Consider the following 9051-nt stretch of genomic DNA (forward strand, 5'->3'; position numbering starts at 1 on the left):
ACACTGTAGTGGATGTGGCCAGAGTGTTCCTCAAGGAAATCTTCAGATTGCATGGCCTACCCAGGAGAATAGTAAGTGATCGAGATCCCAAGTTCACGTCAAGATTCTAGACTGCATTTTTCGAAGCAGTAGGAACTTTCTTGGATCTCAGCACAGCTTACCACCCCAAGACCAATGGTCAAACTAAAAGGGTGAACCAAGTAATCGAAGATATACTTCGATCATGCTATGGCAAAGAACCCAAGAAGTGGCTAAGCTATCTGCACCTAGTCGAATTCGCCTACAATGCTTCTTATCACCGAAGTATTGGGATGAGCCCTTTTAAAGCTCTGTATGGACAAGATTGCTTAACTCCATTAACTTGGTCCGACCCATTGATTAGGGTCGAGATGTCCAGACAGATGCTTGATGACATGGAGCAGTAGATGCAGTCAATTCACAAAGATATAAAAGCTGCCTAGGATAGACAGAAGCAGTATGCAGATAAGAAGAGGTTATATAGAAAATTCAAAAAAGCAGATATGGTCTTCATTCGAGTACGCCCCAAAAGAAGTTTTCTATCTCTTGGGAAGTACAAGAAGTTATCCCCTAGATATTATGGACCATATCTGATCACAAAGAAAGTAGGTGACTTAGCTTAACGTTGGAATGAAATAAGGCTCGCTGAAGCTCCCGCCTCCACTCTTCCTATTTGCGATACTGCACTGCGCCTGTCGCCCCCCTGCCTGCTCGCCCTCCCGTCTTCACCTCGTTCCTTCCCCCCTCCGCTTCCCTGCATTGCCCGCCGCCTGTCCTTTTAGCCCCCCCCCGCCTGCTTCCGCTGCTGCGCCCCCCCTTTTTTTGTTCCGCCTGCTTCTGCCGCCTTGCTCTCTTGCCTTCCTCTCCTCGCGCCTCCCCCCTTGTCTTCGTGCCCCCTCCCCTCTGCAGCGCCTCATCCCCCCCCCCCCGCCAGCTCGCTTCCTCCCATCCCTCTTGCGCGCAGCCCCCGCCTTCCCCCTTTTTGTTGGGTTTTTTTTCTTTTTTTTCTCCTTCGCCTTCTCCCACCCCCCTCCTTCCTTTTTCTTGCTTCCGCCCCCCCTTGGGGTTTTGTTTTCCTTTTTTGCTCCGTATCCCGCCTCTCTATGTGTAGCTCGGTTCCAGCAGGATCCCGCCTTCGCCTCGCCTTCGCCCGCAGCTTCAGACTCTGATGGAGGCTCCTCCCCGCCTCAGAGGGACTCATCCGCAGCCCCCTCGCCCGCCCCTGAGGTCACCCCCATCAGGCTTTCTCTTTTGTCGGAAGAGGAAGCGAGCCTCACCGCCCCGCAGAGGTGGAACGCCTCCAGGCTCATTCCACCATCTGCCGCATAGTCGGCACTCGCCCCAGCAGAGGGGAGATCAGGGATCTTCTTCAGGCCTGGATGTACAGCTCCTGGGCCGGGGACATTATCAGATCGAGTTCGAGGCCGCCCAAAGCGTTGCCAAGGTCCTTGCCATGAGTCCCCTTGACATCAGGGGTGCTCGGGCTTTCTTCAGACCTTGGCAGCATGGATTTGACCCAGCAGCAGCGGCGGAGCAGGGAGAGCGCCTCTTCCATGTTACAGTTTGTTTCCCTGGTCTCCGCCAGGAGTATCTTCCGCTCCTCTCCAGGCTCGGAGCATTGGTGGGCTCGGTACTAGAGACGGGCCCCTCAGCAGCTTCAGTGGTGGCTAGAGCAGCTGGGCTACCTTCGGTCAGTGTTGGTGTCTGGCATCTCCTCCCTTCCTAAGGTCATTCAGCTATCTAGGATAGGGGGGGTGGATAGATCAGAGAGTGGAGTTCTCGGGGCTCCCGAACCAGTGCTTCATTTGCAGGTAGGTCGGGCGGTCATCTGGCCAGGGCCTATCCTCGCAGGAGACCTCGACCCTCACCACCACAGCAGAGCAGGCTACTGATGGCCCGCCCACAGATTCGGCTCGGTAGGCTGCCTCCGGGACACCTGCTCAGGCCACAGAGACCTCGGAGTGGCAGCCTGGACAGGGGTGCCACCGAGGGAGACAGCCACAACAGCACACCCAGAGACCGCTACAGCAGCAGCCACCACAGTCTCAGCCTCACTAGGTCCCCATGAGGAACAGCTTTTCTCCCCTCCAGGAGGAGACCCCCACGGCGACGTCTGAGGACGAGGAGATGCTAGCACCCCCACCTTCACCCCCCCACCCCTGTCCCCTCCCACCGCCTCGCTTCCACCATCGCCTCCTCCCGTCTCCGCTCCGGCTTCGGTAGTGGCTCCCTCTCCACCTCCCTCGCCTCCCCCTCCCCCTCCTCCCCCTCTGCCCGCCTCACCTTCCCGGGAGGCCCTGGCAGTTCCCTGGCGCTCACCTGCAGTCCGGAGAGCGCTGAGCACTGACCTCGCTCGAGCATCCCAGAGGAGACCTATGCCGATTAGGGCTTCACGGATTTCATCTATCCGCAGCAGTCGGCTAAGTCGCCTTGGCATTAGACAGTGCTTGGAGGCTTTTGATTATACCTTCACACGGCTTTTTGGAGCAGAGGGCCCCCATGAGCCAGCACCCATCCGAGTTCATGTAGTGATACCTCCGGCCCGCGAGGAGGAGGCACTAGACTCAGCGGTGGCCTTCTCGCTCCCTCTATGTGGCCCTTGCGACCGGGAGTGGACTCTAGAGCTTGCTCTCAGCACTTTGAAGACTCAGGCAGTTGAGTTTTCTCATCACATGAGCGATCTGGAGGTGACAGATGTGATAGGCCGACTTTGGGAGTTGGCTCATTTTTTCTTGGATCTCGGGAGTGTGGATACCTCAGGGATTCGGCATTTGGTCGTGCGCATAGTGGCAGACTTAGCACGCGACCCTGGATATGTGTGTATACACGAGGTTGCTCTGTCAGAGCGGGAGGCAGTCTCGCCATGGGCCACAGCCAACTAGCGCCTGATCCGGGATTCTTGCAGTACACCGGGTGGGCAGATTTGCAGCCGTTCGGATGGGGACTACTCTCCATCCAAGCCGCTTGCGAAGGCCCGCCGTACGGCTGAGACAGCATCCACCTCAGCAGGGCATCCATGAGGATCATCTCATGGAATGTACAGGGCCTTGGCGGAGCACACTTTATACGCTATCGCGGTTGCTTGAGGCAGGAGCTTCAGAGATGGCTGGTTGGTGGCAGCATTGATATTTTGATGATGCAGGAGCACCACTTGGGTGAGAGCAGGATCCGGAGATATGGTTCGGTGATGTCTGGTAGATGGGACACTTTTTGGTCTGCAGGGTTTGGTCCTTTGGGTGGACAGGGAGGAGTATGCATGGTCATTGCAGATGTATGGCGGCAGGCCATTGTGGATCGAGGGATCATTGTGCCTGGTAGAGCACAGTATGTCATTCTGAGGATGCATGATGAGCTATTGGGTGTGCTCAACATCTATGCGCCCAATCATGCTAGTGCCAGAGCAGAGTTCTGGACTCAGGTTACAGATGCATTGCCAGAGGCCGCACATTGGTGTGTCGGGGGAGACTTCAACATGCTTGAGGACCTGGCAGATAGGGTGGGAGGCAGTCATGTTACAGTGCACGGCACGGAGCTTGCAGCTTGGGACCGGTTTTGCATGTCACTGAGGATCACCGATGCATGGTAGAATGGGGCTTTCTCCCGGTCTCAGGACAGTCTTAGTTTCTCTCGGTCGGATTGTCGGCGGCAGGGAGGGACTAATCTATCACGGATTGATCGCTTTTATGTGGGCGACTGGTTAGGGGAGCGAGGGGGCTCCGTCGGCATTCTCGCTGGCACCTCATTTTCAGATCATGCGCCAGTTATATTGACATTGGAGGAGGGGACACGGGAGCCCAGCTTGTAGTTGAGGATCCCAGAGAGGGTACTTACAGATCCCAGTCTCGCTGAGGACATTGAGAGGATCTGGCATGATAGTCAGTGCTCTGACCAGGATGCAGCGGGCCAGTGTGCCCAGGGACTCATTGATCTTAGCTCTTTTCTACACGCTGCAGCTTTGACACGACTGGGAGAGATTCGCGAGCGGGAGCAACGGCTGAGACGCAGCCTTGCTTCGCTACAGCGCCTTCAGGAGCAGCAGCCTGCATGTGAGTGGGTGGCATCCCAGTTGAGCCAGGCAGCACGCCAGGAGGTTAGAGAGGTAGAGGAGCAGAGACATGAGTTTTACTATCGTTGCCAGGCCTCTCAATGGATGCAGCTTGGTGATAGAGTGACTGGAGAGTTTTTTGAGATCACTGGACCCCGTCATGCGCGAGCAGGAGTCCGCCAGCTTGGTAGACCGGATGGATCAGTAGCTACTGAGCTCGGGGAGATCAGAGCCATTGCCACTGCATTTTATAGTGACCTGCTTTCAGCGGAGCCAGCCACTGAGGATCGAGATGTTTGCAGACAGACTGTGTGGGCCCATGTGCAGAGGAGGGTCACAGACCATATGCGTACAGTTCTAGGTGCGCCTTTGTCAGAGATTGAGCTTGCCAAGGCCTTGAGGGTCCTGCTGCCGCGACATAGTTGCCCAGGGGAGGACGGACTGACACCGGCCTTTTTTATACGCTATTGGGACCTTTTGGGGCCAGGCCTCCGCAGGGGCTTTCAGCATGTTTTGGACACTGGGGTGATGCCGCAGAGCTTTTCAGAGGGCTTGATCTATCTTATCCCCAAGGGGGAGGGAGTATCAGATGACATTCGGCATTGGAGGCCTATTACGATCCTCAATACTGTCTACAAGGTCTTAGCAAAGGCCTTGAGTTTGAGGATCCAGCCCTTCCTGGGGGAGTTGATTCATGCTACTCAGACAGGATTTGTCAAGGAGCGCAGTATCCTTGACAACATCTTTACTTTCTGGGAGGCGACGGCCCGAGCTAGATTTCTTGGCGAGGACTTGGTCGTGATGCTTCTCGATTTTGAGAAGGCATACGATAGAGTTGATTGGGGTTTCTTAGAGGGCACTATGCTTCGCCTGGGCTTTGAGCCAGGATGGATCAGAGGGGTGGCAGCTCTATATTCCACAGCTCGCAGCCAGGTGGTGCTGATTGCAGGAGGATGGGGGCCGAGTTTTGAGCTGACCAGATCAGTCCGTCCTCAGGGGTGTCCTCTCGCCCCTTTCCTTTTTCTCTTCTTTGTGGAGGCTATGAGTATGTATTTGATGGCAGAAGAGGTTGGTTTGAGAGGACTGCAGCTCCCAGTCCGGGGGGAGGACCTGCTTGATGCTGAGTTTGCAGACGACACGGGCTTATTTTTGCATGGCCATGAGGCCAATCTTATTCGGGTTGAGCAGTCGCTCCAGGTTTTTAGTGCAGCTTCGGGAGCATTGATCAATTGGCGCAAGACAATGGCCTTTTGGATCAGTAGTGCTCCCACTCCGGCATGGAGCCCGGACCCCGGTTTTAGATGGATTCCTCCAGGCACAGCAGTGCGGTATTTGGGATGCCAGATTGGCCTAGATTTGTCACCTGAGCAGCAGATTGCCCCGCTTCTTCTGAGCATTCGGAAGAAGCTATTGTATTGGAGTATAGCTCAACTATCCTTGGCTGGGAGGGTGGTGGTGGCAAATCAGGTGCTGTTAACGACCACGTGGTACATTACGTCTTGCTGAATTTTCTCGAGCTCTTGCATCAACCAGGTACAGAGGCTGATCAGGAACTTTCTGTGGTCTGGGGGCGGGACGGTCAGCCAACTCGGGCAAAGGTTGCATGGGCAGTTATTACACTTCCGACCGCTGGCTCAGGGAGGTTTGGGCATTATAGATCCAGTCGATCAGAGTAGAGCCTTATTGGGGAAGCTTATTGTTCGGGGGTTGCTTCCAGGTGCGCTGAGCCTTGGAAAGAGCTCCTCTTGCAGTGGCTGCAGGCTCGGGCGCCCCCAGCAGCAACAGCAGGGGGTACTTGGGCACCAGAGATTCGCTGGATCTTCATAGAGATGAGGAGGACAGGCCTCAGTAGAGGATGGGAGGACAGATTTGCTTTGAGTATCCTGAGAGCTTGGGAGCTGCTGAGACCGGGACTCCCTCAGCGACCTCCTTCTTGTGTTGAGGAGCGGGCCAGACAGCCGCTCATTTGGAGCCCAGCCGGCGGTTCGCACGGAGCAGGGTCATATGCTGGGTTCTCGGCCTCATCTAGCCTGGGGACCTTTAGCGGCAGGCCCAGCTCGTAGTTTTGGAGACTGGCAGGCTTTCTGCAGTCTACCAGAGGAGGTCCAGGTGGAGAGGCTGAGTCACTTCAGAGGGGGGTTGATTATGAGGGATGATATTCAGGAGGCACTCACAGAGGAGTGGTTCACGCCTCTCGAGCCAGTGGTCCCACGGTGGATGGGAGCCTTTACACAGTTGGAGATCCTGATTGCTGTCAGAGCTTGCACTGAGGATGGCAAATGCCTCTACTATGAGATTCAAGATGAGGGCAGACTCCAGAGAGTGGAGGTGGAGTCGCCTTTGGTTGCAGAGTGCACCTTTCAGAGGATTCGGGTAGTGGCCGCCGCTTCTCGAAAGTGGCATATTGACCCCGACCCTGCTGATGTGCTCCCGGATTGGCGCATATGGGCATATGCAGCGCGCCCCTTGGCCCGGCTATACAGTGGGACCCCGGGGAGTACGAGTGGCATGATCCTTATGCATCCCTTGAGGCCACAGAGATCACCTTTTTCCAGTATACTGTTCGGCTGGGGCGGCATATTTTGACGGCGAGGAGGACGGTTTCTCCAGCGGCGGCAGCAGCGGGGCATTGGCGACTACAGGGACTCTCACAGGAGTTCTTGGAGGATTTCTGGGCTCGGCTCTGGGCTAGTTGACAGGCCCGCAGGATCTCAACTTTTCAGTGGACTGGTCGCCCACCACAGGGGCTCAGTAGTTGGCACTTGGCTTGTTTATAGCGGTCTTCTGGCGGCCTGCGTTCGATGCGGCCACCCTATGGAGACACAGAGACATTGCCTTTGGGATTGCCCTTAGGCACAGCAGATTTGGCTGCGGATGCTGCGTATTCTGGCCCCCCTCTCTCCAGAGGGTATGTTTACGTGGGGTGCCGCTGCTTGGTCGACTTCGTCAGGGCTTACTATGGGCTATGAGATGGAGCAGGGCAGTCAGGCCATCAGATTTATTAGGGGCCAGTCTCGCCTGGTTCCGGCACCGGATTTCTCGTCCGCCAGCTGGACACAGGAGAGGGATTTACGATGGGAGCTCCTCAGTAGCCTCACCATCTGGTTCACCTGGAGGGCCCGTTGCTTTACGGCCTTTGAGGGGAGATTGGAGCCACCAGCAGAGACAGTACGGGGGATTTGGCAGGAGTTGATCCACACCCTGCGAGGACAGTACGACCGCATCTGGGGAGACTCGGCGGATGAGGCGATCTTACGGCGCCAAGCCTTTCACACCACTTGGCGCTGTGGCCCTTTCTACACCTTACACACGGGATCCCCCCGTTGGCACTATAGGCCACCTGTTTGGCTCTTCCCCCCCTATTGTATGATTTAGCCGCTCAGTTCTTTGTACTGATGCTTGTATTTTACAGCACTTAGGGAGAGTCTATCGGGCTGCCATGCTGTATTCGCTGCTCTGTCTCTCTTAGCAGCAGGAGAGATCTTTTGTAGCCCTACGGGCGTTCTTATATAACTAATGAAAGGATCTTTTCTCGGAAAAAAAAAAGGTGACTTAGCTTACCAGCTTCTTCTGCCTCCTCATCTCAAAGTACATAATGTATTTCATGTCAGCCTTCTAAAAAAATATATACCAAGCCTGAATCATGTGCTTGATGATGAAATCTTAACTTCTTCAACCCAAGGGCAGATGGAACTCCAACCTAGAAATCCTTGATGTTCGAGAAAAGGTTCTCAGAAACAGAATTCTGAGAGAATTATTGGTCAAATGGAAGTTCTATCCTTTTGAAGATGCCACGTGGGGAGAAAGAAGCCGAATTGTTACGAGATTACTCCCAGTTTGCGAGATGAGGACATCTCGCGTTTTCAAGTGGGAGAAAGAAGCCGAATTGTTACGAGATTACTCCCAGTTTGCGAGATGAGGACATCTCACGTTTTCAAGTGGGAGAGAATGTAAGATTCCTCCCCAGCCTCTCAAGATGTCCAGTATCTTCCCCTGTAATCAAATCCCTCTTCAGATATATAAAAGATCTTCTTTCTACCTATTTTGGCTTAGAGAGAGAAAATGTTCTAGAGAGAGATTATTTAGATTTTAGATATTTTTGGATGGAAAAATATATCTTCTTATTAAAATAAATTCCCCTGAAACAGAAGTTCAAAAATATTTTCAAAAGGTGCATTAGAAATCAATTATAATATGATCAAAAGGCCTTATCCAAGGGGGTCGAGATTTTCTAAAAATTTTAAATTAAGGTTTTAAGGGGCCAATCAGATTGATCCAAATGTGTGGAGGAGATAAATAGAAGAAATAAAGAAAATCCACCCAAAAATGAGTAAATACTCACATAAGATGAAGAGTGGAGTAAGGACCAAAAGAAATACTAAAAAAATGAATTTTTGACACCACAGAGTGGGGATTCCCCCTCATGAAGGAGGCACCTATTTCACATGTGTGGTGGAGTTTTAAATTCCCAAAAATTGAGATATTTCATCTCTCCTCTCTCCTAATTCAAGTCTAGTTCCAAAAAGTAAGCTAAACTGACCCAAAAATGGTCAAAACTTGACCAAATTGATCTGAAAAATTCTAGAATTAGTTTCTTTGGTTAGAAGCTCACTTTTTCCTATAAATAGAAGCATCCCCCTTTGTTGAAGCTTAATAGTGTTTTATGCACTGTTACTCTACTCCTCCCCAGAAACTGTGAATTTATTAATAATTCATTAGTTTTTGACCGTTCCCTCTTCTAAAGAATTGGTGGCCACTCTTGTTGCAAACAAGAGTAGATCCCTCAAACCATCAAGCCAAAGGAAAGCTCTTAGAAATTCATGTAAGTTAGAAATCCTACTTTTTCTTTATTCTTTTAATGGTTTTCTAATTTTTGTTACCTTTAAAATGATAAATTGATGCTATGCCTTGTTGGAAAGGCTTTCCCCCTCTCTTCATTCTTAAATTCAGCCTTTCTTTATCCTAGTTAAGTAATCAAATTGTTAGAA

This window comes from Cibotium barometz, chromosome 2 (genome assembly GCF_041138505.1).
Source record: "Cibotium barometz isolate CiBa-2024 chromosome 2, ASM4113850v1, whole genome shotgun sequence".
Taxonomy (NCBI): Eukaryota; Viridiplantae; Streptophyta; class Polypodiopsida; order Cyatheales; family Cibotiaceae; genus Cibotium; species Cibotium barometz.